The sequence below is a fragment of the Lytechinus pictus genome, unplaced genomic scaffold (genome assembly GCF_037042905.1).
Source record: "Lytechinus pictus isolate F3 Inbred unplaced genomic scaffold, Lp3.0 scaffold_250, whole genome shotgun sequence".
Lineage (NCBI taxonomy): Eukaryota > Metazoa > Echinodermata > Echinoidea > Temnopleuroida > Toxopneustidae > Lytechinus > Lytechinus pictus.
The window spans coordinates 26,672-32,671 of record NW_026974370.1 but is presented as its reverse complement, the minus strand read 5'-3'; the positions used below and the strand labels follow the sequence as shown (position 1 = coordinate 32,671).

Sequence of the window (6,000 nt, the reverse complement as noted above, 5' to 3'; positions counted from 1 at the left end):
CTGTGCTTGCAAACAAACGACTTTCATCATTGCCTTGAATGTCGGACATCAAGCGAAAAGTTTATTCCTGCTCTATTAAAAAGGGTGACGAAGGAGACGAAAAAGACAACAAAAAAGGAGACAAAAGTGATACTATAAAGGAAAACAAATACCAACGACTTAAAATGAAAAAATGAATAAAGGGGCATTTCATGAAGCAAAAAATGCCTACAACACCCGGTATTCCCAGGCGGTCTCCCATCCAAGTACTAACCGAGCCCTATGCTGCTTGACTTCGGTGATCGGACGAGAACCGGTATATTCAGCATGGTATGGTCGTAGGCTCTTGCTCCATCAAAGTCAAGCTATTTGAAGGGATACTATGACGTCATCATCTATTTAATCCCTGTCAGTAATAATATTGGTTGATTGATGTCTTCAGTCATTCCACCGATCTTTCATTGGGTTTGTTTCAGTTTCCATCGGATGCCTACCTACGATAATTTGGAGATATTGTCGTGTTTTTTTTCTTGGATGCGCACCTGTGTGTGACGCAACAATTCACATGATGGTGTAGGCCTTGAACTGCGCGCCTCGTCTCTTGGAGACCCTGTGCTTGCAAACAAACGACTTTCATCATTGCCTTGAATGTCGGACATCAAGCGAAAAGTTTATTCCTGCTCTATTAAAAAGGGTGACGAAGGAGACGAAAAAGACAACAAAAAAGGAGACAAAAGTGATACTATAAAGGAAAACAAATACCAACGACTTAAAATGAAAAAATGAATAAAGGGGCATTTCATGAAGCAAAAAATGCCTACAACACCCGGTATTCCCAGGCGGTCTCCCATCCAAGTACTAACCGAGCCCTATGCTGCTTGACTTCGGTGATCGGACGAGAACCGGTATATTCAGCATGGTATGGTCGTAGGCTCTTGCTCCATCAAAGTCAAGCTATTTGAAGGGATACTATGACGTCATCATCTATTTAATCCCTGTCAGTAATAATATTGGTTGATTGATGTCTTCAGTCATTCCACCGATCTTTCATTGGGTTTGTTTCAGTTTCCATCGGATGCCTACCTACGATAATTTGGAGATATTGTCGTGTTTTTTTTCTTGGATGCGCACCTGTGTGTGACGCAACAATTCACATGATGGTGTAGGCCTTGAACTGCGCGCCTCGTCTCTTGGAGACCCTGTGCTTGCAAACAAACGACTTTCATCATTGCCTTGAATGTCGGACATCAAGCGAAAAGTTTATTCCTGCTCTATTAAAAAGGGTGACGAAGGAGACGAAAAAGACAACAAAAAAGGAGACAAAAGTGATACTATAAAGGAAAACAAATACCAACGACTTAAAATGAAAAAATGAATAAAGGGGCATTTCATGAAGCAAAAAATGCCTACAACACCCGGTATTCCCAGGCGGTCTCCCATCCAAGTACTAACCGAGCCCTATGCTGCTTGACTTCGGTGATCGGACGAGAACCGGTATATTCAGCATGGTATGGTCGTAGGCTCTTGCTCCATCAAAGTCAAGCTATTTGAAGGGATACTATGACGTCATCATCTATTTAATCCCTGTCAGTAATAATATTGGTTGATTGATGTCTTCAGTCATTCCACCGATCTTTCATTGGGTTTGTTTCAGTTTCCATCGGATGCCTACCTACGATAATTTGGAGATATTGTCGTGTTTTTTTTCTTGGATGCGCACCTGTGTGTGACGCAACAATTCACATGATGGTGTAGGCCTTGAACTGCGCGCCTCGTCTCTTGGAGACCCTGTGCTTGCAAACAAACGACTTTCATCATTGCCTTGAATGTCGGACATCAAGCGAAAAGTTTATTCCTGCTCTATTAAAAAGGGTGACGAAGGAGACGAAAAAGACAACAAAAAAGGAGACAAAAGTGATACTATAAAGGAAAACAAATACCAACGACTTAAAATGAAAAAATGAATAAAGGGGCATTTCATGAAGCAAAAAATGCCTACAACACCCGGTATTCCCAGGCGGTCTCCCATCCAAGTACTAACCGAGCCCTATGCTGCTTGACTTCGGTGATCGGACGAGAACCGGTATATTCAGCATGGTATGGTCGTAGGCTCTTGCTCCATCAAAGTCAAGCTATTTGAAGGGATACTATGACGTCATCATCTATTTAATCCCTGTCAGTAATAATATTGGTTGATTGATGTCTTCAGTCATTCCACCGATCTTTCATTGGGTTTGTTTCAGTTTCCATCGGATGCCTACCTACGATAATTTGGAGATATTGTCGTGTTTTTTTTCTTGGATGCGCACCTGTGTGTGACGCAACAATTCACATGATGGTGTAGGCCTTGAACTGCGCGCCTCGTCTCTTGGAGACCCTGTGCTTGCAAACAAACGACTTTCATCATTGCCTTGAATGTCGGACATCAAGCGAAAAGTTTATTCCTGCTCTATTAAAAAGGGTGACGAAGGAGACGAAAAAGACAACAAAAAAGGAGACAAAAGTGATACTATAAAGGAAAACAAATACCAACGACTTAAAATGAAAAAATGAATAAAGGGGCATTTCATGAAGCAAAAAATGCCTACAACACCCGGTATTCCCAGGCGGTCTCCCATCCAAGTACTAACCGAGCCCTATGCTGCTTGACTTCGGTGATCGGACGAGAACCGGTATATTCAGCATGGTATGGTCGTAGGCTCTTGCTCCATCAAAGTCAAGCTATTTGAAGGGATACTATGACGTCATCATCTATTTAATCCCTGTCAGTAATAATATTGGTTGATTGATGTCTTCAGTCATTCCACCGATCTTTCATTGGGTTTGTTTCAGTTTCCATCGGATGCCTACCTACGATAATTTGGAGATATTGTCGTGTTTTTTTTCTTGGATGCGCACCTGTGTGTGACGCAACAATTCACATGATGGTGTAGGCCTTGAACTGCGCGCCTCGTCTCTTGGAGACCCTGTGCTTGCAAACAAACGACTTTCATCATTGCCTTGAATGTCGGACATCAAGCGAAAAGTTTATTCCTGCTCTATTAAAAAGGGTGACGAAGGAGACGAAAAAGACAACAAAAAAGGAGACAAAAGTGATACTATAAAGGAAAACAAATACCAACGACTTAAAATGAAAAAATGAATAAAGGGGCATTTCATGAAGCAAAAAATGCCTACAACACCCGGTATTCCCAGGCGGTCTCCCATCCAAGTACTAACCGAGCCCTATGCTGCTTGACTTCGGTGATCGGACGAGAACCGGTATATTCAGCATGGTATGGTCGTAGGCTCTTGCTCCATCAAAGTCAAGCTATTTGAAGGGATACTATGACGTCATCATCTATTTAATCCCTGTCAGTAATAATATTGGTTGATTGATGTCTTCAGTCATTCCACCGATCTTTCATTGGGTTTGTTTCAGTTTCCATCGGATGCCTACCTACGATAATTTGGAGATATTGTCGTGTTTTTTTTCTTGGATGCGCACCTGTGTGTGACGCAACAATTCACATGATGGTGTAGGCCTTGAACTGCGCGCCTCGTCTCTTGGAGACCCTGTGCTTGCAAACAAACGACTTTCATCATTGCCTTGAATGTCGGACATCAAGCGAAAAGTTTATTCCTGCTCTATTAAAAAGGGTGACGAAGGAGACGAAAAAGACAACAAAAAAGGAGACAAAAGTGATACTATAAAGGAAAACAAATACCAACGACTTAAAATGAAAAAATGAATAAAGGGGCATTTCATGAAGCAAAAAATGCCTACAACACCCGGTATTCCCAGGCGGTCTCCCATCCAAGTACTAACCGAGCCCTATGCTGCTTGACTTCGGTGATCGGACGAGAACCGGTATATTCAGCATGGTATGGTCGTAGGCTCTTGCTCCATCAAAGTCAAGCTATTTGAAGGGATACTATGACGTCATCATCTATTTAATCCCTGTCAGTAATAATATTGGTTGATTGATGTCTTCAGTCATTCCACCGATCTTTCATTGGGTTTGTTTCAGTTTCCATCGGATGCCTACCTACGATAATTTGGAGATATTGTCGTGTTTTTTTTCTTGGATGCGCACCTGTGTGTGACGCAACAATTCACATGATGGTGTAGGCCTTGAACTGCGCGCCTCGTCTCTTGGAGACCCTGTGCTTGCAAACAAACGACTTTCATCATTGCCTTGAATGTCGGACATCAAGCGAAAAGTTTATTCCTGCTCTATTAAAAAGGGTGACGAAGGAGACGAAAAAGACAACAAAAAAGGAGACAAAAGTGATACTATAAAGGAAAACAAATACCAACGACTTAAAATGAAAAAATGAATAAAGGGGCATTTCATGAAGCAAAAAATGCCTACAACACCCGGTATTCCCAGGCGGTCTCCCATCCAAGTACTAACCGAGCCCTATGCTGCTTGACTTCGGTGATCGGACGAGAACCGGTATATTCAGCATGGTATGGTCGTAGGCTCTTGCTCCATCAAAGTCAAGCTATTTGAAGGGATACTATGACGTCATCATCTATTTAATCCCTGTCAGTAATAATATTGGTTGATTGATGTCTTCAGTCATTCCACCGATCTTTCATTGGGTTTGTTTCAGTTTCCATCGGATGCCTACCTACGATAATTTGGAGATATTGTCGTGTTTTTTTTCTTGGATGCGCACCTGTGTGTGACGCAACAATTCACATGATGGTGTAGGCCTTGAACTGCGCGCCTCGTCTCTTGGAGACCCTGTGCTTGCAAACAAACGACTTTCATCATTGCCTTGAATGTCGGACATCAAGCGAAAAGTTTATTCCTGCTCTATTAAAAAGGGTGACGAAGGAGACGAAAAAGACAACAAAAAAGGAGACAAAAGTGATACTATAAAGGAAAACAAATACCAACGACTTAAAATGAAAAAATGAATAAAGGGGCATTTCATGAAGCAAAAAATGCCTACAACACCCGGTATTCCCAGGCGGTCTCCCATCCAAGTACTAACCGAGCCCTATGCTGCTTGACTTCGGTGATCGGACGAGAACCGGTATATTCAGCATGGTATGGTCGTAGGCTCTTGCTCCATCAAAGTCAAGCTATTTGAAGGGATACTATGACGTCATCATCTATTTAATCCCTGTCAGTAATAATATTGGTTGATTGATGTCTTCAGTCATTCCACCGATCTTTCATTGGGTTTGTTTCAGTTTCCATCGGATGCCTACCTACGATAATTTGGAGATATTGTCGTGTTTTTTTTCTTGGATGCGCACCTGTGTGTGACGCAACAATTCACATGATGGTGTAGGCCTTGAACTGCGCGCCTCGTCTCTTGGAGACCCTGTGCTTGCAAACAAACGACTTTCATCATTGCCTTGAATGTCGGACATCAAGCGAAAAGTTTATTCCTGCTCTATTAAAAAGGGTGACGAAGGAGACGAAAAAGACAACAAAAAAGGAGACAAAAGTGATACTATAAAGGAAAACAAATACCAACGACTTAAAATGAAAAAATGAATAAAGGGGCATTTCATGAAGCAAAAAATGCCTACAACACCCGGTATTCCCAGGCGGTCTCCCATCCAAGTACTAACCGAGCCCTATGCTGCTTGACTTCGGTGATCGGACGAGAACCGGTATATTCAGCATGGTATGGTCGTAGGCTCTTGCTCCATCAAAGTCAAGCTATTTGAAGGGATACTATGACGTCATCATCTATTTAATCCCTGTCAGTAATAATATTGGTTGATTGATGTCTTCAGTCATTCCACCGATCTTTCATTGGGTTTGTTTCAGTTTCCATCGGATGCCTACCTACGATAATTTGGAGATATTGTCGTGTTTTTTTTCTTGGATGCGCACCTGTGTGTGACGCAACAATTCACATGATGGTGTAGGCCTTGAACTGCGCGCCTCGTCTCTTGGAGACCCTGTGCTTGCAAACAAACGACTTTCATCATTGCCTTGAATGTCGGACATCAAGCGAAAAGTTTATTCCTGCTCTATTAAAAAGGGTGACGAAGGAGACGAAAAAGACAAC

The 6,000-nt window shown here is 42.2% G+C and overlaps 10 non-coding genes across 10 annotated transcripts; all 10 read right to left on the bottom strand.

The window, feature by feature from the left end:
* Nucleotides 1-204: 204 nt before the first annotated feature.
* Nucleotides 205-323, bottom strand: LOC135159409 (5S ribosomal RNA). Its single transcript, XR_010298145.1, has one exon. It is a non-coding gene; the product is annotated as a 5S ribosomal RNA (ribosomal RNA).
* Nucleotides 324-793: 470 nt separating this feature from the next.
* LOC135159408 (5S ribosomal RNA) lies at nt 794-912 on the bottom strand. Its single transcript, XR_010298144.1, has one exon. It is a non-coding gene; the product is annotated as a 5S ribosomal RNA (ribosomal RNA).
* Nucleotides 913-1,382: 470 nt separating this feature from the next.
* LOC135159407 (5S ribosomal RNA) lies at nt 1,383-1,501 on the bottom strand. The gene has a single exon (XR_010298143.1). It is a non-coding gene; the product is annotated as a 5S ribosomal RNA (ribosomal RNA).
* Nucleotides 1,502-1,971: 470 nt separating this feature from the next.
* LOC135159406 (5S ribosomal RNA) lies at nt 1,972-2,090 on the bottom strand. The gene has a single exon (XR_010298142.1). It is a non-coding gene; the product is annotated as a 5S ribosomal RNA (ribosomal RNA).
* A 470-nt stretch (nt 2,091-2,560) lies between these two features.
* LOC135159405 (5S ribosomal RNA) lies at nt 2,561-2,679 on the bottom strand. Its single transcript, XR_010298141.1, has one exon. It is a non-coding gene; the product is annotated as a 5S ribosomal RNA (ribosomal RNA).
* A 470-nt stretch (nt 2,680-3,149) lies between these two features.
* On the bottom strand, nt 3,150-3,268 carry LOC135159458 (5S ribosomal RNA). Its single transcript, XR_010298195.1, has one exon. It is a non-coding gene; the product is annotated as a 5S ribosomal RNA (ribosomal RNA).
* A 470-nt stretch (nt 3,269-3,738) lies between these two features.
* LOC135159457 (5S ribosomal RNA) lies at nt 3,739-3,857 on the bottom strand. Its single transcript, XR_010298194.1, has one exon. It is a non-coding gene; the product is annotated as a 5S ribosomal RNA (ribosomal RNA).
* Nucleotides 3,858-4,327: 470 nt separating this feature from the next.
* Nucleotides 4,328-4,446, bottom strand: LOC135159456 (5S ribosomal RNA). The gene has a single exon (XR_010298193.1). It is a non-coding gene; the product is annotated as a 5S ribosomal RNA (ribosomal RNA).
* Nucleotides 4,447-4,916: 470 nt separating this feature from the next.
* LOC135159455 (5S ribosomal RNA) lies at nt 4,917-5,035 on the bottom strand. Its single transcript, XR_010298192.1, has one exon. It is a non-coding gene; the product is annotated as a 5S ribosomal RNA (ribosomal RNA).
* A 470-nt stretch (nt 5,036-5,505) lies between these two features.
* LOC135159454 (5S ribosomal RNA) lies at nt 5,506-5,624 on the bottom strand. Its single transcript, XR_010298191.1, has one exon. It is a non-coding gene; the product is annotated as a 5S ribosomal RNA (ribosomal RNA).
* Nucleotides 5,625-6,000: the final 376 nt, after the last annotated feature.